General features: G+C 36.9%; 1 protein-coding gene and 1 long non-coding RNA gene across 4 annotated transcripts in view; one reads left to right on the forward strand and one right to left on the reverse strand.

Annotated features, from left to right (window-relative positions):
• Nucleotides 1-22,730, reverse strand: part of HTR1F (5-hydroxytryptamine receptor 1F) — a 150,363-nt gene that overhangs the window by 92,496 nt on the left and 35,137 nt on the right. The window contains exon 3 of one of the 3 annotated variants that reach the window (XR_011432822.1): nucleotides 4,850-11,713. The exons of the other annotated variants lie outside the window; for them this stretch is intronic. The gene's annotated coding sequence lies outside the window, so the exon portion shown is untranslated. Of the gene's footprint in view, nucleotides 1-4,849; nucleotides 11,714-22,730 lie in introns of those variants that run through there. 3 annotated transcript variants of the gene reach the window in all.
• The window catches only part of LOC138920876 (uncharacterized), a 44,386-nt gene continuing 30,399 nt past the window's right edge, over nucleotides 8,744-22,730 (forward strand). Inside the window, exon 1 of the long non-coding RNA XR_011432824.1 lies at nucleotides 8,744-8,861. This is a non-coding gene — a long non-coding RNA (uncharacterized lncRNA). The remainder of the gene's footprint in view (nucleotides 8,862-22,730) is intronic.

Below are 22,730 nucleotides of genomic sequence, written 5' to 3' on the forward strand. Positions count from 1 at the left end.
TTGGCATGGGGCGTTTGGAGTTAACCAATAGTTTCAAAATTCTGGCATGGAAAACAGGAGACATGGAGCCATCCACCGTGAAGGGCAATGTTCCAGAAGACGTTTATTTGAGAAGAATGATTATGAGTTCTGTTGGATATATTGCGTTGGAGATGCCTTGGAGACACCCACGCAAGGACACTGAGTGCCATTAGATATGTGGGTATGGAATTTGGAAGACAGGCCTGGGCTTGAGAAACATAGTTGGGAGTCATTGACAAAGAAAGAGTATACCAAGGAAGAAGAAATGTGCCTGTGACAGAACCCTAAGGAATGCTCTTCCAACGATCAATGAAACAGAGCTGGAGAAACTGACACAGTTTCAGAGCTCCTGAGAGTCCAGGTTTGTATCAAGTTTGTATGACTCTGAAGTCCAGAATCCAAGACATCTTATTCTGTTAAAGAACAATTTTGAAAGGTATTAAGGGGTTCTGCCTTCTTCTGAATGAAATAAAGATCATGGATATTTAAAAGACATATTAAAATAACTTCTTCAAAATTAGTCATCCTCAAGTTTTTCTAGTTTGGCTCTATTTATTATGGACAAAAATCACGAGGATCATTGTTTCTTTTGCACGGAACTTGTCGTGTGTTATGAACTGTATGGCTAGGTTTAGATAGGGCAATTAATTTTGAAAACATGGATTATACACTTGATATTCTTTCTATTCATCATAGTCTGCATATGGAATATAAATTATGATGATTTAGTAATTGTTATTCATTCTCTACCAGAACTAGACAAGTTTGCCTAGGATTTTCTCCCTCTATTGGAAAATATTTTAATTTGGTGCAACATAAAACTATTTGCCAAATTGTATTCCTGAAAATCCAGAGACAATTTCTCCTGCTTGTCTCCATTCTGCCTCATTGTGCCTTCAAGCAGCAAAAGTGAACATGATAAAATAGTTTCTTGGTTTCGCCAAACAGTCCCACGTAGCGCAATCCCACAAAGGAAGCGAGGCGGACGCAAAAAGCACTGTCTGGAGAAATACAAGGGTCACGCAGACTCTCTATGAAAGCTTTGCCAGAATCAATGGAAGCTCATCATTTTTACTAATAATGCCCCAAGGACTGTGTGATGAGATTTTCGGAGGGCAAAATCTTACTTTGAAGACATACAGATTGAGCTTTATAAGAGCAGTTTACAAGACTTTTATTCCATTTTCGGAGGTACGACACAGGCTGCACTATTCTCTTCAACATCACATTTGTCTTAATGCACATATTTACATTGGCACATATTGAGGAGAAAATCGGTTAGCTGCATATTCTGCAAGGTTTTTTTTAACTTAACCCTTGTGGTTTGCTAACTATGTATTAGCAACTGATTGGAGGTTTGTCTTCCTCAGCGACATCAGGAGAAATTCTTTGCAGAAAGCAGTTGCATTTTGGGTATGCTACAAAGAACACGTACAAATGTCAAATCCATGCCATACAAGACAGGTCTAAGCTGTCCTTTTGGATACTTGAAACTTTTAAGTCATGTTCAAATATATTTACTTCTACATATTTCATTTTTTAAATAAATAGATTTTATTTTTTTAGAGCAGTTTTAGGGTCACTGCAAAACTAAGTGGAGGGTACAGAGGTTTTACATATACTCCCTGCCCCCCATACCTACTTTACATGCTACTTTATTCTGATTACAGGTAATACAATGGATGGAGAAAGAGGATTATCGAAATGTGGTAACTAAACGCATCCCACCTTTCTCTCACTCTCAATATCAAGTTAAATTCATTCTCTTTTCTGAGTCTGCCATTCAGACCAGCTGAGGGATTTGGAGAAAAAGCTATTGTAGAGCTGTCAGTCTCTGCTTTGGAGAAAGGCCTGAAAGGCAGCCTTGGAGAGCTCTGGGGTGCAAATCTGCACAAAGTTGATTCTAGGAAAAGTGTGACCCATGGAGACCCCTGGAATATCAGGCAAAAGAGAAGATTGATATTTACAGTGAGAGTTGATCATGTTTCCATGGTTGGTCTCCAAAGGGCCAAGAGTAGCTCCACAAGTGGGCTAAATTCCTTCTGCCCCTAAGGCTAGGGGAGCACAAGGGCACAGAGGAGTGGGGAATTGCCTCCAGATGCCTTGGAAGACCGAGGAGCTGACTGCTAACATACCCCAGCCTGCAAGAGAAGAGACCATAGCAGCATCCATTACTGATTGTCTGGGCTTCTAGTTTTGAGGGAATCTCAGCAGATACAGCAGAACCCGTTAAACATGTACAGAAAAGCAGCAACGCCTCTGGGGGAGAGGCAGCAGTGGTGAGCAGGGAGGGTGGATGAACCATTCCAAAAGATGTCCTAAGAAAACAGCTGCTTGAAGAGATATGATGCAATTTGACCAAACGACAACAATATTTAAAACATTCAAGAATAAAACAGCCTTATTTCTAGAACTACAAACACTCAATGTTTAAACATAAAAAGATCAGTAGATGAATGAATGGCAGCTCAAGTCTTAAATTAGTGGGCTCGCATTTCAAGAGGGAAAATGTCTCAAACACAGATCAAAAATGCAAAAAGATAGTGTAATTAGCAGTTAATTTTATCTATTGCAAGTAAATGTTTATTTTTTCTGATTATAAACAGTAAAAATAAATACTAAACTGGGTGCCTTAGAAATTAAGATGTACCATCAAAGACCATCTTAGATAGAAAAGGAAATCAAAAGTGGTATTAAATTTTTAAGAAATTAATGAAAAGTTTAACCCTTTACACCAAAATGAATGGAAACTAACAAAAGCTATCCTAAGAAACAAAGATATAGCCATGGTTGCCCTAATTAGTAAAGAAGAAAGATGAAGAAATAATGGAAATTTAGAAAAAAGAACAAAAATTAACAAAAGAGGGATCAATAAAGATAAAAGCTAAAATCAGCTAGAAAAGGAAAATGTTAGAAATAAAAAATGAATCTCAAATATGATTCTTCTAACTCTAAACAACCAACAAAGTAGATAAAGCACTAATAAAATATATTCAAGCAAATAGAAATGACAAACATAAGAATAAGAAAGCAGTCGTAAAACTATAGATTTTTTTATAGAAAAACTGTAAGAATCATTAGGAAACATTACATGTAACATTTTGGAAGACATAAATTATGAAGAAAAATATAAATTGTGAAGATTTCCATGAGGAACAAACTTAAATGGATCAATTACTATAGATACAAATGCAAAGATATTAAAAAATGACATTAAAAAAGCACCAAGGGGGCCAGCCCAGTGGCATAGCAGTTAAGTTTGTGTGCTCAGCTTCAGTGGCCCGAGGTTTGCGGGTTGGGATCCTGGGCACGGCCCTATGACTGCTTATCAAGCCATCCTGCGCAGCATCACACATACAAAATAGAGGAAGATTGGCAACAAATGTTTGCTCAAGATCAATATTCCTCACCAAAAACACCCCACAAAAACCCACCAAGATAAGATGGATTCACAGCTAAATTTTACTAGCTTTTAAAAGGCAGACATTAAAATATTACTTAAACTATGTCAGATTATGGGAAAACTATAAAACTTTACTGAGGGACCTATAAATATGAACAATGAGAATAAATGTCTAAGAATAGCCAAGTGAATATAAAAAAAAGATTACTAAGGAAGAATTTGCTTTAGTAAGTAGTCCATATTAAAAATATATAGTTGTGAGGTAAGAATGAAAAGAAATCAATATAGTAGAACAAATATTCTACAAATTGTTAGAATACATAAAAACGTAATGCATGACATTGGTAGTATCAATTCAATAGGGAAAAATGTGGTTCATTTAATAAACATGTCTGAGTGTTATTTCAGGATGGATCTAAGTTGAATCTCTACCTCACATCATGTGCAAAATAAATTCCAGATGGATTAAGGGGCAGCAATTTTAGAAGTAAACCTTAGAGCCTACATATAAAGGCTAAGGATGAGAGAGACTTCCTAAAGACAGAAATGTATAACCTATAAAAACAAATAGAGACTTTTTGTTATAAAATTTGTCATGAGAATTGTAGATTAAAGGTTAAAATCTAGTGAAAAATTGTTGAATTGACAAGATGACGACAAAATGCAATAGATACTTGGACTGGGAAAAAAATTATAGATAATAAGGTCACACTAAAGAAAATCCAAAAGCCAATAAACATGGTGAAACTCATTATCAGTCAGGGGAATGCACAAGAAATCAACAATAAAATACCATTTCATAGCTATCAGACTGGCAATACCATATATTGCTAGGGGGATATTGGGAAAATATATTCTTATCTCTCGCTTGGAGAAATGTACGTTGTTAGAGCTTTTTGGGGGATGGGAGAGAGGAATCTAGCACTATCTATTTCAGTTTAAGAGATACACATCCTTAGACCCAGGAAGGCCGCTTCTGTAGATCCACCCCAGGAAAGCCCTAATTCCTTAGGTTAAATGCTCAAGGACGTTGACCGTGTCATGGTAAAAAGAATGTTATAGAGAAATAATTGGATTAATTGTAGTGCATCAACAACATGGAATTAGCATAGAGTGAATTAGCATAGTTGACTTGAAGATTCTCCTGAAGCGGTATTAAGCAATAAAAGTAAGATGCAAATAAGTGTATATAATGGGTAATTATATAAGCAGATTTTGACAGATTACTATCTGGGAGTGGGAATGAAATGGCTGGAGGATTATAGAATTGAGTGAGAGGAAGTTAAAAAGATTTAAAGAAATGCACATGACATGCTTTTGTTTCAGTAAAATCGTACCTGTGTATGGCACATGCATCAAGAAATCTGAACATTTCTGCTTGTCAGATGATCATGACATACCGTTAAGTGAAAAAGAACCGCAAAATAATGGGCATAACAGACTTTTATTTTGGTAAAAGGAAATTAGAAACAAACATTTGTAAGTTTGTATCAACTATGAGAAAAATGTGGAAAGATGTACCCCAAACTTGTTAATATTTTCTTTCAGTGGGATGAGAGCAGAGATGGGAGGCTGGAGGGCAAATAGAAATGGTTAACTGCATTTAAATATAACTATTTTTCACTTATTACAAAACAATCTTAATAAAGACATATTTTAGAAAGGTAGTGCCTACCTATTACAGACAACCATAGAAACTTTAGGTAAGTAGAAAACTAAATCACTTAATTTCAGAACACAGAAATACCTATTGCTAACATCATTTTTGGTTAACTTTTTCTGCTTTTTTTTCTGCTCCTGTGTATAGTTAAATGTGTATACAAAACTTATATATGCCATTTTGCATCTTCATAGTACATATATTTTTCTTTATTTTTTTGTGTAATAAAATTGTGGGATTTTCTATATCATGAAGAAATCATGAAGAAAATATTTCTTCTACTATCATAACATTTAATTTTATGAATGTATCATAATTCATCGATTTTTAAACCTGTTTTCTCATTTTAAAACATATGTACTATTTGTTTTTGAAATTCTAAACATCTTCTTGAACCTAATATCTGCTTTAAAAAAACACACTCTTTATATATTACTTGAAATTCCAGACTTCTATGAAGCTCAGTAACCTGAACAACTAAAATAAAACAAATTTTATCCCTTGAAAATTTCCTAAGACCTGCTGCTTATGCCTCATTCCTGGTCACTTTTTTCCCCCCTCTTCTAAAAAAAATCAGAAGTTGATTAGATCAGAAAAGAATCAGTTTCCACTCAGGTTACACTGCATACTCTCTCTTCTGGAAAATGAGGAATCTTTGAATATTTAACTATGCAAAATCCTAAAACAAAAAAGGACTCAACACATTGCAATGAGTTATAAAACATTTTTGACTTTATAAGATTTTTTCCTAAGAATACATTTCTGGAAGTGGAATTCCTCAGTCCAAGCTACAGAATTTTTTAAGGTACTTGGTATTTATTGTCAAATAGAACTCTAGAAAATTTGTGCCAATTAACCGTCTTGCCAGCAACCTAAGATACAGTCACCTCCCTCAAGGGGCCGCCGCCCTGGCCGCGAGGTTACAGTCCTGCGCGGGGTTCTGCGGCTGGTTCGCAGGTCTGGCTACTGGGCACCGACATACTCCACTATCCGCCGTGCTGTGGAGGCCTCCCACTTACAAAGTGGGGGAAGACTGGCACAGACGTTAGCTCGGGGCTGATCTTCCTCAAGCAAAGAAAAGAGGAGGATTGGCAACAGATGTTAGCTCAGGGTGAATCTTCCTCACACACAAAATTACCTCCTTCAAATCATCGTTATTACTACTTACAAATCTTTGTTAATGTGAAAGGCTAACCCCCCTAAAAGCATTTCATTAATCTTTTAATCTGCATTTGTTTGATTTTTTTTTTTTTTTTGAGGAAGATTAGCCCTGAGCTAACATCTGCTGCCAATCCACCTCCTTTTGCTGAGGAAGACTGGCCCTGAGCTAACATCCGTGCCCATCTTCCTCCATTTTATATGCGGGACGCCTACCACAGCATAGCTTGACAAACAGTGTATAGGTTCGCACCTAGGATCCAAATCCTCAAACTCCGGGCTGTGGAAGCAGAACGTCTGAACTTAACCACTGCACCACTGGGCCAGCCCCTGCATTGCTTTGATTTTGAGTGAAGCTGTACATTTTTCATATGTTAAATGATCATTTGTAAATTTTTTTGAGTGAATTTTATATTCATGTTTTTTCCCATTTTTATTTGGCTGTGTGTGCTATATAGCTTAAAAAAAAATCTGGAAACACTAACATTTTTGAATACACTTACCATGAGATTATTTTAATTTTAACAAAAGCGAATTAATAGCGTAATTAACCATAAAATGACATTTCACCGTCCACTAGAAAATTCCTATAAACTTCTATAAAATTCAACTTCAGCATGAAAAACTTGGAATTTCTGTTTCAAAAGCAATAAATCATTTTATGTAATTAAGATACAATTGTATCCTTGAAGAATTTATATTTAAACAGAAAGATGTTCATTTAAACTTCATTCTCAAGAGATGGAGCTGTGATATTACAGAACAAGGTCTTCCCCAGTCCAATGCTGAAAGCCAGGGCTTAAGCATGGAAACGACATTGAATTTATAGTTCAACAAAACAAATGCAAATGCTGACTATGTTGCTATTTAGCTGAGTGATTTAGAAAAGTCCTTTAACCTTTCATGAGCCTTATTTTTGTCATTTATTAAATTACAAAGTTGTATAAAGTTGGCATTCTCTCTTGTGTATCCTGCTTTGTCCTCATATCACCTTGACGTAACTTACTACAGGTTCATTTAATTATCTGTTTCTTGACCGTCTGCTCCCCAGTGGGATGTCAGCCCCATGGGACTGAGGACTTGTTCCTGCGTATCCTCAGAGCTTAGAGGAGCCGCAGCGCATCGTGAAAGCTCCATTAAAAAACGGCAAAAGAGTTAGCTGCACGCTAAGTGTCGGGGATTTGATGATGAATAAAACCAAGGCTCCTAGGGAATTAATAATCCAGTGGATGAATTCCTGAGTGAAAATGCCAAAATTATCTCTTCAGGGAAGAGAATATATTCCATCTCTAAATAAGAAATTGGGACTTAAAAATCGAAATATATAAAATGTCCAACCATTTGAAAAATATATTAACTCAAATAGTAAGAATAACAAGTGAGCATTTGAGCAATGCACGGAGGCAGGTTTCTTTTTGGTAAGTAGAACGTACACCATGCCTTGTCTTGTTTGAAAAGGAAAGTCAGGACAGTGAAGGACCAGCAATATGTTTACATGATATCTATGGCAAGAAATTCATTGCATTTGGTCACGAGCTACTTCAAAACAAGAAACATAATTATAAACAACACTCAGGAAGAATTCACATTTAATATCTTAGAATGAAAAATACAAAATACTGAAGAAATAACATCACAGACAGAATCCAAGTAAACATATCAATGTTTACAAACAAATCAATCAAATAATTTTAGCCTCTATTATTGAGACCACCAGCACAAACAAAAGATTTTACAGGTTTTCACTTCTGCTTTCATTAATATTTTTAATTCTGAGATTATTCTTGAGTGAATGGAAACTATAACTACTTGTAGAAAAATGTCTGGCATAATTCCAGAAGCACGGGTGGAGCTGAAACCTCAAGGGCTTAATTACACAGGTCCACCTGAATAATGGAGTCCGCCAGCCATGCTTCGGAGGCGGAGGGTCAGGAAAGCTTGTCTGAACTTGGAAACCTTGGTCGTGACACCCCGCTTCAGTGAGACCCAACCCCGCATCTACAGAGCACGTCCTCTCACTCCTGTAGGTGAATGTGTGCCTCTTGTTTTACGGTTCTTTGAGGAATTTTTCAGCTTTTAAAAATTACTTGACTCTGGTCTCTGGTGGAGGAAAATTTATTTTTTCCCAGGTCAGACATGCTGATGCACTAGCGACTAAGTGCCACAAGTTTGTTTCGTAAGAAGTAAGTCTGACAAAGTTTCCTGATCTATAATCCACAGAGATTGCCAGTATCTTGTTCTTCCCCCAGAAAGAACTCGGGTACTGTTTTGCTCTAAGAATTTTAGAGCCATCATGTATGTGGTAATATTTCATTATGAGTTCTCTGACTTCAGAGTTTGTTTGCCAGGAAACTATTTTATTAAAACAAAATCCTAGATATTTGAAGTTCTGTTATAGCTCATTTCAATGTGTTGAGACTCTATAAAAATTGTTTTGCGCTGTTGAATTGTTAATATTCAAATATTCTTCAATTTCCAGAAGAGTGAGTATACCTTGTAACCTTAATGGGAATGCAGAGATTCTTCCACTATCTAATCAAGTTCTAATTTTATGAGTAGAGAAAAGAACAGTGACTAGGAGTGAGGTGTGAGCAGCAGTTCTTGGGAAATCTTCAAAAGGTGAGATTTATTTTATTTTATTTTTTAGGTTATTGAATTTCATAGAAATCATATCTTTGCTATCACAATTAGTGGGATAATGGGTTAATATTTTAGTTCCTCCATGTCCTTTCACACATATAATGCAATTGTAAGCAGAGAGGAGCTTTCATTGCCAGGCATGATTCAAAGGACCGATCAATGGTGGAGATTTCAGGGACTAAGGCAAACCAGAGAAGTATTTCTTTAAGGAAGGAAGCTTTTAGGTCCACTCAGATTGTTGCATGCAGCAAGCTACCCCCTCAGCTTAGGCACGGGTTACGTCCTTTCTAGTTTTTCCCATCAAAGAGACTGTTAGATTTTAAGAAGGTGGAGTTACCTCAATTCCTTTTCTGATCTGTTACTTCCGTAATGCGTGTGTACAGTTCAACCAGTTTTCATTTCAGTCCATTACTGAGTTCTATTGCAACAATTTAAATGGAAAATGCTTCAACTACAAAGCAACAAAAGGCAATCACAGCAATAAAAAGGAACAAACTATTGATCCTGATTGATATTGATTGATTGATTGATATTGATCCATACAACTTGATGGATCTCAAGGGCATTACATTGAGTGATAAAAGCCAATCTCCACATATAACCTCAAAATCACAAAATATTTATAGAGATGGATAACAGAGTGCTGGCTGTCAGGGGCTCAGGGTTGTGGGAGAGAGAGTGCGGGTAGCACGAGGGAGAGCTTTGTGGTGAGCGAATAGTTCTGTAATCTTGCTTGTGGTTGTAGTTACGTGAACCTACACCTTTGATAAAATGGCATAGAAATATGCAAGGGCACTTCACCAAAGCAAATTTCCTGATTTTGATATTATATTATAGTTATGTAAAATGTAAGCATCAGGTTTACTGGGTGAAGGGCACGTGGGATCTCTGTACTATTTTGCAACTTCTTGTGAATCTATTAATTATTTCAAAGTAATTTTTAAAGGAATCATTATTATTACAAAATAATCAAGGTATTTTAATCACTTGAAACTCTCACCCATGAATATCATTTTTATGATAGATTTTAAAAATATTCTGTCATATATTAGAGATACCACATACACCCAAATTTGAAGTCTTAAAGTTTGTCTTTCATAAAATAGAAAATGTCTTGTGTTCAATCACCTCCCCTGCATATTATATTTTAGTAACAAATTTACAATTTCAAAATATAAAGGCAAGAATCAGAATTCCAGAAAACTTAGTCTAATAAGTGTACCAGCCAAATGATGTAGGAGGTGTCAGAGAGTGAGATGGGATAAAAGGATTACAGTAGTTTCACGGATTGTTACTGGGTTTTATGCATAGCCTTCTAAAAACCCTTTGTGTCTTATTCAGTAAAAGGACTGCAACCATTTATCTTCTGCTTTAAAGCCCCTATGTAGATTGAGGATTTAAAATGATGAATGTGATATTATATTTTCTATAGAATAACAGAAGAGAAATGGCATGAGCTTTGGACCAGTTCAACTTCTGGCTGTGATTCCATCGATTATAATGGAGTGAGAGAGTAAAAACCACGCTGAAGTGGGTTGAGGGGTGAAGACAGGAAAAAGAATGAAGTCAGATGGATAGTTAAATCCTTGTTTATGGAAATCAAGAGTGAAAAGTATTGAAGAATACATGTGAGATCAGTCTAAAGAGCCAAATATCTAATGCGTTCAAATGGTGTGAGGATCCACAGCATCTGCTGGAATTGGCAAATGCGTGGCCACTCTAATTTTGATAAAAGTCATTTAAGTTTAATGGTGGTAACAGCTGAGGAATAAATAAAAGATGAAAAACTGGAAAATATCAAGTGAAATCATTCTCATGATTATAGATGCCAAGGAAAGGAGAGATGTGGACAGTAGTTAGAAAAAAGTACTGTATACGTATAGAGTAAGGGAGATCTTATGAGCTGAAGAAACGATCATAGAGAGAGATTGAAGAGAGAGAGGCATAGTGGATAGTTGGATGGAGGTCCCTGATATGGCTGGAAGGGATGGAATACAGAGCAAAGAGAAAATGTTTATCCTGGTACCAAAAGCGTCCCTCTTCCATTAAGAGGAGATAGAAAATTGTAGGGATGGTGTCTTGATTAGTAGTCACTTCCTCCAGCATTGATTCCAGCTAACTCAGCCTTTAACATCTCTATTCTCTAATGCTCAGTTGCTATTAGGAATTATTAAATCGTTACAGTTCTTTCTGTGTGGGCCTTTTTAAAAGCTTAAACCTGGTTTCTTTCCAGAGATCTCAAAATAAATAATCCTTTTACCTTCTGAAAGAAATTGTTCAATAATCTGTTACTATTTCCCGACAGTATTCCCACAGATAAAACAAATTCTAGAAAAATCTTAATAAGAAAATAGAAAACAACACACTGATTTTGTGTAAAAGGTAAAATAAAAAGATTCTTCAATAGCGATGACTATAATGTGGTAATAACATTTTATCTGCCTTAAGTCAAGGGAGCAGTTGAGCACATTCAATGTGATTTCATCCAGGGTAATGGGTGAAGAACTGCTCAGCTCACAAATATGTGATATTTACAAAAGACAATGTGAGACAAGAAGTTCGAAAATTGTTTCCCAATATATAATATGGGTTCAAAATATCTAATAATAAATTATCAAGATGTGTTGGGATCTTTCACGTTCATCTATTTCTATTGTTAAACTATGGAGGACATCTCTTGTTTTTCCCTGTGGAGTATCCATTATCCTTGCTCCCAGTAACGGCATCCTGATTTTCCTTAGGAAACTACTCCTCTTCACTCTTTTCCACTGTAATTCAAGTGAAGTTGGCCATGTCCTCGGTTTCTGGGTTGTCAACATGCCTCAGGTTGGCTATAAAAGAAATGCAACGATGCTGAATCCCAAGGGTTTTGCTGGAACTATTGGAAAAGAGATTTTTCTGTTCCGGTGGCGTTACTAAACTAGTCAAATATAACCCTGGAGTTGCTGGTGACTGTCTTATTTTTGTAAAGATAATGAAGGCTTGATAATGAAGCTGTCATGGAGGAAAGCAGAGCTGAGAATATGGAGGAAAACACAGCCTTTACAACACTGTGAGGCCCTGAACCCCTGGCCTGTTCAGATATGTGCATCAAGTAATTTTTCTTCTTTATTAGAAGAAGATCGTTTGATTGAGTTGTTGATACTGTATCTAAAAAAATTCCTATTTAATACTCTTGAGAGTGAATATCCATGAAATTTTGGCAATATCGACTAATAAATTATCTTAAGGAATCCATATCTTCCCGAACTTTTTGTAAACATGACAAATCCAAAAAAATTGATGTTTCCTATCACGAAAAAATTAGCACAATATGTCATTGATTGGACAGTATAAAATGTTCTTCCTACAATCTACCAAGTATTATGTTGTTGTAATGATCCTATGTTAACAACTCAAAATTAAGATTTACCATCATTAATTTATAATTATAGCACTAAGAATAAGAAGGAGTAGATATTGGAGTGCAAAAGTATCTGAAGATCAGTGAGTTACTTCTGTACAGTGCTGTCAGCTTCTCAGAGTTGGGGGCATTACGAATACAATTTGGAGCTATAATTTGATGGGCTATATTGATATAACATAGCAATAAATATCAGTTCTTAATAAGTTGAAACTAATTAAATTTAAAGTATTGAGGAATTCTATAGCTTCACCTTAACTGAATACTTATTGAATGCTTCTATTATTCAAAACAAATGACCAGTTTTTATGAAAAAACAAACCAGTTATGAATACTGAAATTATTTTCCAAATAAAAGTCGAGTGGGTCTCAATACAAAGAACAAAATCTTCTCGGAAATTATTATTTACTAGGATACATCATTATATGACTCCTAGGACAATAGGCAAAAACTAAAAGAGGAAATGACCTTCCTCATGTTAAAAAGAATCAACATCTCATTGGGTGAGATCATCTTCTTGCTAATGGTATTTTTATGAATACATTGAGTTTATTCACAATCCTAGTTCTCTGTGGTAACAGACTAGAATTATTGTCTTCTTTCCCAAAGCTGTGAGTTTGGGGGCTGGCCAGGTGGCGCAGCAGTTAAGTTCCCAAGTTCTGCTTCAGTGGCCTGGGGTTCGCTGGTTTGGACCCCGGGTGTGGACCTACATACTGCTTGGCAAGCCATGCTGTGGCAGGCATCCCACATATAAAGTAGAGGAAGATGGGCATGGATGTTAGCCCAGGGCCAGTCTTCCTCAGCAAAAAGAGGAGGATTGACAGCAGATGTTAGCTCAGGGCTAATCTTCCTCAAAAAAAAAAAAAAAAAAGCTGTGAGTTGGTTGCATAGAATCCCAAAGACCCCCAAGGGAAGCTGAACACTAGTATGGAATCCATCTGACCAAGTGGGCAGTATATCCCCTGGAGACCATAAAATGCATGCTGACTGCTTTGCTGATAGTAAGAGGGATGATGATACTTCCTTTTCTGCTGGGTAGAATCCTGGAGAATAACCAGGGTAAACAGTATAGGTGTTGGTGCAGGTTTAATGCTTGTGACCATAAAAGTGTCAAGCTAGGATCCTTTGCAGTGGCACACTACAACTAATGCAAGGGTCCGAAAGTACCCTGGGGAAGGTTTCTCATTTGCTTTCCAAGGTGCAGACCCAGAGGGTATAGACTAGCTAACGAGTGTCCAGAGAAAGACTTATTCACAAGGAGCCAAAATGGCTCAATTTACTTCTAGTCTGGACATCTCTTTAGGGTAACGTACGATCCAACCATTGATGAAGTTCACGATGGGAAGGAATTTGGTTTCAACGTAAGCCTAGTGAAGTGACATTTAATCTTTTTTGATAGGGGTAATACTTCTTGAGTCAGTCCTGGAAAAAGGTATAGGAAACTGAAAAATAAATAGCCAAGAACATTGCTAATTGTTTTCTATATGTGGTCTACTGAGACTTCCCGACTTTTTGGGATAGATACCACCAAGTACATTGCACCACTGTGTAAACTGGGTCTCAGACAGATTCTTTAACTTGTGAAGGCATCCTGTCTGGTTATGTGGTAGGGTCAGGGCTGGCTTCATGGAAGTACAACCTGTGTGACCCCACTCAGAAAGGGCCTGCACTTGGGGTTTAATGCTCTGTGGCTGCTGCCTTGAGATTCTTAGCAATTTTATCTTCAAATTTATATTTTGTGAGTGAAGTCTGATGGGACAATGGAGCATGAAGCAGGGGCTTCGAGTCTCAGCTCATGTGTCACCCCGCCTTCTCTCCCGGCCCCCAGGTGCTCTGGATCCCAACTAATTGCCTATCCCTCCATGATCACTGACACCCTCCATCCTGGATGGCCAGGGTCAGCAAGTGTCCCACGGGTCTCGGGAGATGGGGGGAGACAGTGGCCATCCCTGCCTGAGGTGGGCAGCTCCATTGCACTTTAGGCTGGGGACTGGGTGGCCCACCCTGTACTTAGCATTTCCCAGAGCAGAAGGTTTCCTGTCTGCCATGGGATGGCGCTGCAGGTCCAGGGCATTTTCATTTTGCACTAGATCCACAAGTAATGTAGCCAGTACTGAGTAAAGTTAAGATTTAAATCCAGTTCTGCCTAACAAGAAACTCTAGAATTGGAAGCAAGCGTTAATGGTCTAGAACTAAAATCAGTTTTCCGGGCTCGGCAAAGTATGGAGGAAAAAGCATTAAATTGAGGTCAAAACATCTGACTTTGATTCCAGGTCTATCATTTACTTTTTGTAGCATCCGGGGTAAGACAATGAATCTGTCTAATCCGGAGAATCAGTAAACTTTCTGTAAAAGGCCAAATAGTAAATATTTTCAATTTTGCAGGCCATATGATCTCTGTTGCTAATACTCAACTCTATCATTGCAGCACAAAAGCAGCCATTGACAATATCTAAACAAATGAGCATGTTTGTTTTCTCATAAATGTCATTCATGGGGCTGACTGGTGGCGTAGTGGTTAAGTTGGCACACTCCACTCCAGCAGCCTGGGGCTCTCAGGTTCGGATCCCAGACGCAGACCTAACACCACTTGTCAAGCCACGCTGTGGTGTCATCTCACATAAAATAGAGGAAAATTGGCACAGATGTTAGCTCAGGGCTGATTTTCCCAACACACACACACACACACAATCTTATTCATGGACACTGAAATTTGAATTTCCTACAATTTTTATGTGTCATGAAATATTATCATACTTTTGATTTTTTAAAATAATTTAAAAATGTAAAAACCATTTCTAGTTTCTGGGTTATCCAAAAACAGGTGGCAGAACAAGTACATGAAAACGTGCTCTACAACACTAATCATCAGGGAAATGCAAATCAAAACCACCAAGAGGTATCACCTCACACCTGTTAGAATGGCTATTATCAAAAGACAACAAATAACAATTGTTGGCGAGGACGTGGAGAAAAGGGAACTCTTGTGCACTGTTGGTGGGAATGTAAATTGTTGAAACCACTATGGAAAACAGTATAGAGGTTCCTCAAAAAATTAAGAATAGAACCACTATTCAAGTAGTAGTTAGATAGAACCACAGAAGTAGATTTAGCAATACCACTTCTGGTATTTATCTGAAGACAATGAAAATACTAATTTGAAAAGATATATGCACTCCTATGTTCATTGCAGCATTGCTTAACAATAGCCAAGATATGGAAGTAACCTAAGTATCCGTCGGTAGATGAATGGATAAAGAAGATGTGGTATACATATGTAATGGTATATTATTCAGCCATAAAAAAGAGTGAAATCCTTCCATTTGTGACAACATGGATGGACCTAGAGGGTATTATGCTAAGTGAAATAAGCCAGACAGAGAAAGAAGAATACCGTATGATTTCACTTATATGTGGAATCTAAACAAAACAAATGAACAAATAAATCAAATCAGAAATAGACTCATACATACAGAGAACGAATTGGTGGTTGCCAGAGGGGAGGAGGTAGAGGGAGGCGAAAGAGGTGAAGGGGATAAGAGGTGCAAACTTCCAGTCACAAAATAAATAAGTTGTGGGGATGAAAAGCACAGCATAGGGAATATAGCCAATAATACTGTAATAACTTTGTTATTGATGACAGATGGTTATTAGTCTTATCAGTGTGACTGTTTTGTAAATAAATGTTGAATCACTGTGTTGTATACCTAAACTGATACAACATTCTATGTCAACTATACTTTAATAAGGAGAAAAAACCCAAAAAGCAGCGGCAGGATGGATTTGGCCTGCAGCCCATAGTTTGCAGATCCTCAGCCTAAGCCATTGTTTTCTTACTCATTCATTCATTCATACATTCATTTATTCATTCATCACTGTTCAATGATATGTGCTTATCACTGTACTAGGCATCACAGATTAAAAGACAAGGTTCCATTTCTCAAAGAACCCAGAGTATCATGGAGGGGACACACTTACACAGATGATTATCATCCTATAGAATAAATGCACCTTATAGTCTGCATGAAGTGACATAGTAATATGAGGGGAGGATGGAACTGGAGGGCTAAGGAGTATGAAGACAGCATGTACATTAGTTACTATTACTGTCATCTAAAGCAACAGTAATATCCATTAAGAGGGTTAAATATGAAATAGAAATTACTTTGTAAAGGCTAAAGATCTATACAGATGTTAGTAACTATTTTCCCCAGAAATTTAACATTTATTAAGTATTGGTTCTTTAAAAATATAAAAGGCATTAGAGAGTTTGCAATCCCATTCACCTGTGTGACCTCGGACAAGCCACTTAACCTCCCTAATGCTCAGATTCTCTTCAGGGTTGACAATAAGACCCATGGAACTATCAGTAATAATAACAGTGCATGGGACAATTTTAGTACCTATTTCCTGTGGTTGTGAAGATTACAATAATCCATTCTTTAAGTATCATTTTCAAAACGTTAATAACATGTCTCATTCAAATATAAAATAAAGATGTGCAAAGATTTTATTAAACTCATTAATTAACAAATAAACCAATCAGATGGCAAGGCTGATTCAGAGTGTTTTGAGGATTTGGGTATTTATAGGCATTTTGAAACAATACTAGTAAAGATTTCTAGGTAAGATTCAAAACTGATTAACGTCTTATGGGATAATAATCTGTAACACTTGGGTTTATTTTTCTCCTGGATAGAAATTGTTTCTAATAATCTGTAATAATTGAGTTTCTTTTTCTCCTGGACAGAAATTATTTCTGTTAGAAAAAATTTACAAGTTAACATGTAATGTCATTAAGTCTGGACTTTTCATCAATAGCCAACAGTGAATTTAACAAGCACATTCTCTAGATTACTAAATAATTTGGAGTGGACCTGTTAGACATTAAAAGCACGCCCCTTTGCCTTGTTTACACTTCTTAAATAACTTTTCTTAATACCATTTAACATGCAAAGGAGCTATGAAAGTTAGTTACTAATGTTTTTATCACTATTACGTAGTTTGTAGGCCAAAATGTTTTGTTATCTCCAATTAGTTTATCACTTTACTGTAACATAACGCTTGTCCATCGTATTGGGAAATTCCTCCCCTGTATAGAAGAACATCTAGAGAGGTATTTAGACTATCCCAGAGTCATGCACCACTCTTAGTACTCACAGAAACCAGAAAGATAACTATGGATTTACAGCATATATGGATTGACTGATTTTTCAATCTTTGACTATTGGTTGAATGTCAGACTCTAAAGATACCGCACTGAAGAGGAGCTAGCTCCTTCTCCCGTGGAACTGTATCTAATAGTTATTTATATGGAATATTTATTTGAAACTCATTTCTAATTCAAATGTCAATACATGTGCCCTAGGCATTGATTACAAAAAGACCCATGGCAAAGCATTTTTGTTAAGTGATGTCAATTTTTACCCAGAAACTTCTTTACACAACTTAAATTATCTGGAGCAAGTCCATCAGAGTCCCCCAATTCAAGGTACAGGTGGCAATTAATGTCAGCGCTCACAGAGGCAGCTCTCCAGCTCTGCAATTCATTTTTTAAACATCCAAAATATTTTTCTGCATTTTAAAGTAAGCAAAGTTCAGTGTGATGTCACTAAATGCACATTAAACAGATCTTCTCAAATTTATTTTGCTGCCATTAATTTCAAGATATTTATTTTTCAATAAAGGAATTTTTCCATAAAGTGAACAAGAGAAATCATGAGAAATTAATATCTTTATGATGATAAATGAAATCATAATGAGCTAATGAATAATAAAATTGTATCATTTTAATACATATCATTTATGTTATGACCAGAAATATTCCTGTTGCTCTGAAAATATACCTATGTGCATGTGCCGATGGTCTTATTGATATTCTTCATACACTTCAGTGAGTCCATACACACGGGTATTTTTCGTTCTTTAAAAACACACAAGCATAGAGGAATTTACACAAGGAATGAATTTTGTTTTATGCCGTGGTTCTGAGGAAAGCTGTTTTAACTTTTCCATCAAAATGAGATACACAAAGACGCACGTTTTTGCTCATAATTTCAAAGGGCTCACAGACCCTCTAGTACGGTGCTCTAGAGTTGCAAGAATGCTGTAGAAGACTTGTGTCTACACTAAATATTTCAATGCCTGGGGAGAATTCCTTTTTTCATGCTCTGCCAAATTATTTTCAAAATAAAAAATTCATTTTCAAATCAAATATTAGGACTCAGTTTATTGTGTAAATAAGACTAATGGTTAAGTTTGCTTAAATTAGGGGACCTCAATGGAAATGTCATACTAAAGACTATTTTAGCTTAAAAATTTTAAGCAAGGAATAGTGGTTAGTCATTTCATTGAGTTCATTTCATTTACACTTTTATTGCAATTTTAATTATTGGTTTTAACTGAGGATATCAGTTATTTCCAGAGTATTTACAAATTGTGTACGCCTTTGATTAAATAGCAAAGTTTCTATCATTATTTCCACAAACAATTTAAATAAATGATTCTCTTTCCAAAGGAGGATCTATGTATTACCTCCATGAGAATAATGCTGTGTCTTGCATGAGTGGCTGGATTACTTGAGGCAACGAACAGTGGTAATTACACACTTGGTGACTAGGAGGTAGGTGTGCCAATCCAGACATAGCTCTTCTCAGTCTCACTCCAGCCAGTGGAGGTGCAGGTGGAACCAAGAGACCCCTCAGGAAGTGGGAAATCCCCAGAGAATGATTATGAGGGGGCGGTGTGCATGCCTTCTGAAAATGTCACACTTTGGAGGATTTGGATTTTCGCTTCTTAAAAAGATGAAAATCTCTTTAGGCACATCTAACGTATCACTTATGCTTCATTTGACAATTTCAGTGCCGGATTTCAGATTCTGCATGTTACATACAAGTATAGAATATTACTTATCCTCAAATGATAATAAATGAAAATGAATACCCTTTTAGAAATTATTGGATAATTCTCATGAAGTCAGCCAGCCAAAATATCAGAGTTTGGAGACAAAACTGAGGTTTTGCAACAGGCAGAAGGAGGTGTCGGCTAGGCTGCAAAGGAAGCCATCTGTGGTTGCTGCTTGTTTCCTGTATGGTACTGGCTGGTTGGGTGGTGAGCATTTTGAAAGGGAGAGACAGAACCAAAGAGAGCATCAGAACAGATCTTACTGACTCTTTTTTTTGCATTCTGACTCTGCACAACATCTAAAAAGCATTACTTGGGGCCTGCCTTGTGGTGTAGTAGTTAAGTTCGCGTGCTCTGCTTTCAGTGGCCCAAGGTTTGCAGGTTCAGATCCTGGGTGTGGACCTACACATTGTTCATCAAGCCATGCTAAGGTGGCATCCCATGTGCAAAATAGAGGAAGATTGGCACAGATGTTAGCTCAGGGCCAATCTTCCTCACCAAAAGAAAAAAAAATACCCAAAAACATTACTTGCCAGCCTTCAAAATGGAATCCTATCTGTAAATGACTTTCTGAGCAGCACTTGAAAAATCCATAAAGTAAATAGAAAACGTGTTTTTTTTTATTGTTGTTGCTGCTTAGAAAGGAATGGATTTGACAAAGTTTGAAATAGTTCTTTGCTCTCCTTGGTGTAGATGAATCAAAGTATTAATCTATATTTTCAAATGACAAGAGATGATCCTTTCTAGAAAATTCACACACTCAAAATGGTTTCTATCTAGTTCTTAGAATGTCTATTTCTATTATAAAACCAAAACAAAGATTTATTTCACTTACTATTTTCAAGATTTAGATATGAATTTTCTGGTTGATTCAAGTCCTTTGGTTTCTGATTTTGCTCTTTTTCTGCTCTTCTCTACTTAGAGCCTAATTTACTGCTCATCAACCCTTCCTCCATGATGAGGTGTCAAAAAAAGAAGATAGACTCCACGCAAATTAAGGCTCAGCTCTGAGCAATGTTAAGAAGCTCAGTGGGAAAAAGGTTTAATAATGCTCTTTAGAATAAAATTTTGAATTATCTGTAGATTTCAATTTTCCATTCCCCATTGTCACAGGTAATTAAGAGTTGTATTTATACTTAAACTGACTTTGCTATAAAACTTCTTTTAAAGTAATAAAAAGGGCCTAAAAATATTATCTTTCCCCAGGCATGAGACTGATATTTTTTAATGCTTAACTAATCAAACTTGAATGACAGTCTCAGTTCATGTTATGTCAGAAAGTATAAGTTCCTCACTTTGTCAGTTATCTCATAAAGTAGGTTTTTGAAATTCTCATGAGCAAACTAAAGAATGTAAAGACATATGATAACCTATCAGATTTCTTAAGAGATGGACAGAATTTACAAAAGGATCTTAAAGTAATGTAAATAATATGAAACATACCACAAACATGGGAAAGGATGGTACAATTACCCTCCCCCTTCCCAGATGACATTACAGAAATCTTCACACCTTCTGGTCTAGATCTGCCATAGAGGAGGTGCAGTGGCTAGATGTTTAAGTGCTCACCTCTCTCTGATTTTCACCTCAGTGATGAAAAGCCTATGCAGGGAACCACAGAAGTCCATGAAGTTACCCTAGGAGAGAAGGATGTAGATCCTGGGTATGTGTGGTCCCTTTTGGCCTGCTTGTACTGAGCTAAATGTGGTGGATAACCGGATGCCAGCTGCTCCTATATCTCCTGATGCTTTTCCAAGTAAGGAGTCTTTTTAATGGTAGGGATGTATTTTTTGGCACTAATTTGCAATATGAAAGAACTTTGGAAGTAAGGTGAGTGTTTATTTTGAAGGTTGTTAAAATTATGCTTCTTTGCTTTTCAATTTATTTATTTAACAAACTGGCTAAAACATGATTAATTTTTCTAAGGTTATTTTTTCTTTAAACAGGGCTTTGAAATTTCTCAACCATGAAATCTCAGTTGCAGAATGTCATTTTTATGCAAATGAGAGAAGTATACATACCAGAGTGTTCACCTAGGTTTTCAAATCTTGGTGTTCAGAATTATATGAAAATAGTGTTTGCATAACGATCATATTAGTTTATGACATAGAATACAAAATGGTAGCATAGTTTGACAAAAAAATCTAGGAAAAGAAAAATTTTTAAATAGGTAAAGGCAATAGGAATAATGATAATAATACCTTCCATTATCCATTAATTATTTATGGACCTTCAAGCGCATACTAGGTGCTGTGGTACTGTCATCCATTCAAGGAATTTACATGATAGTGGTAAGAGAAACAGTACACAATAGTACCAATATGACCAGAGACATATCAAAGTTCCATGGAAAGACTAAGCTGGGAAAAACTGACGTCCTGAGATGAGGTCAAGGTTGACAGAGCTTTACAGAGAACTTCACCCAAGAATAGGAGGTGCTTACTGGACATTCAAGCAGAGAAAGGCATTCTCATGAGAGAGGGCAACGTAGGGCACAGAAAAGTGAAAGACCATGAACTTTACAAGGAAGCCAAGCAACTAAAAAGAATGAGTGTCAGAGCTGAGTTTGTAAAAATATGCAAGGGTAGGACAGAGAAGGCTAAGAAATCTGTATTTTTGTTTGTAACTTAGGGGGAGTTATTGATATATATTAAAGCAAGAAAATAGCTTGAAGAGAAATAGTTTCTAGTTATTCTAGAATGAGGATTTGCAGAAGCATCGAAAGAAATAGGTTCCCTGAGACAGAACAGAGTCTCACTCGGGTTCCCTTATCCTGGCTGAGAAATAAGGGAATCCTTGCTACCCAAAGAGATCAGTATAAGACGGCAAGGAAAGAAGGCAGGGTTTCTGCAGGTGTGTTCTGGGTAACATATGATGGTGCCTAGAAGCGGTAGGAGAATGCAAGAAGAGAACTAATGTCTGGTGAGCATCCAACACGTCAGGAAATACCTTTTAGTACACATGATCTTATTTAGGTTTCACAGCAACCCTATGAAGTGTGAATTATTACCTCAAAGTCAAATATGGCTGACTTAAGTTCCAGAGAGGTGAACTTGCCCAGGATGATACCCCTGCTAGAGGCAGAGACAGGATCTGAAACCCTCCCTGTCTGATATCACAGCTCACACTCTTTGTGTAGTCTCTTACTCAAGCCGCCTCTTCACAGTTGAGCTTGCAGTAACAGATGACTGGCCATTCCCAAATCCTACACCTTTCAGGGAGAGGGCTCTGGGACAGGATTCGGAGCTCTCTGGTTTTATTGGGAAGGTGTAGTACAGTCAGAAGCCAGGTCAATACATCTCTGTGAGGCTAGGATGGGTTCACCTTTAATAGGGGCCACAGTGCTGGAGAAAAGGGAATAGATGCCAGAGATGTTCTGTAAGCAGAACTGAGAGGATACAGCGACCCATACTATGTGAAATGAAGAGGAGCCGGGCATTACGGAATGACTCTTCTGGCTCGGGAGAGCAGGTAAAAGAAGGTACCATCAACCAAAGTATAGAATATGGGAGGAGCTATAAGCTCCATGATTAACAGATTA

This window comes from Equus caballus, chromosome 26 (assembly GCF_041296265.1).
Source record: "Equus caballus isolate H_3958 breed thoroughbred chromosome 26, TB-T2T, whole genome shotgun sequence".
In the NCBI taxonomy this organism is placed as follows: domain Eukaryota; kingdom Metazoa; phylum Chordata; class Mammalia; order Perissodactyla; family Equidae; genus Equus; species Equus caballus.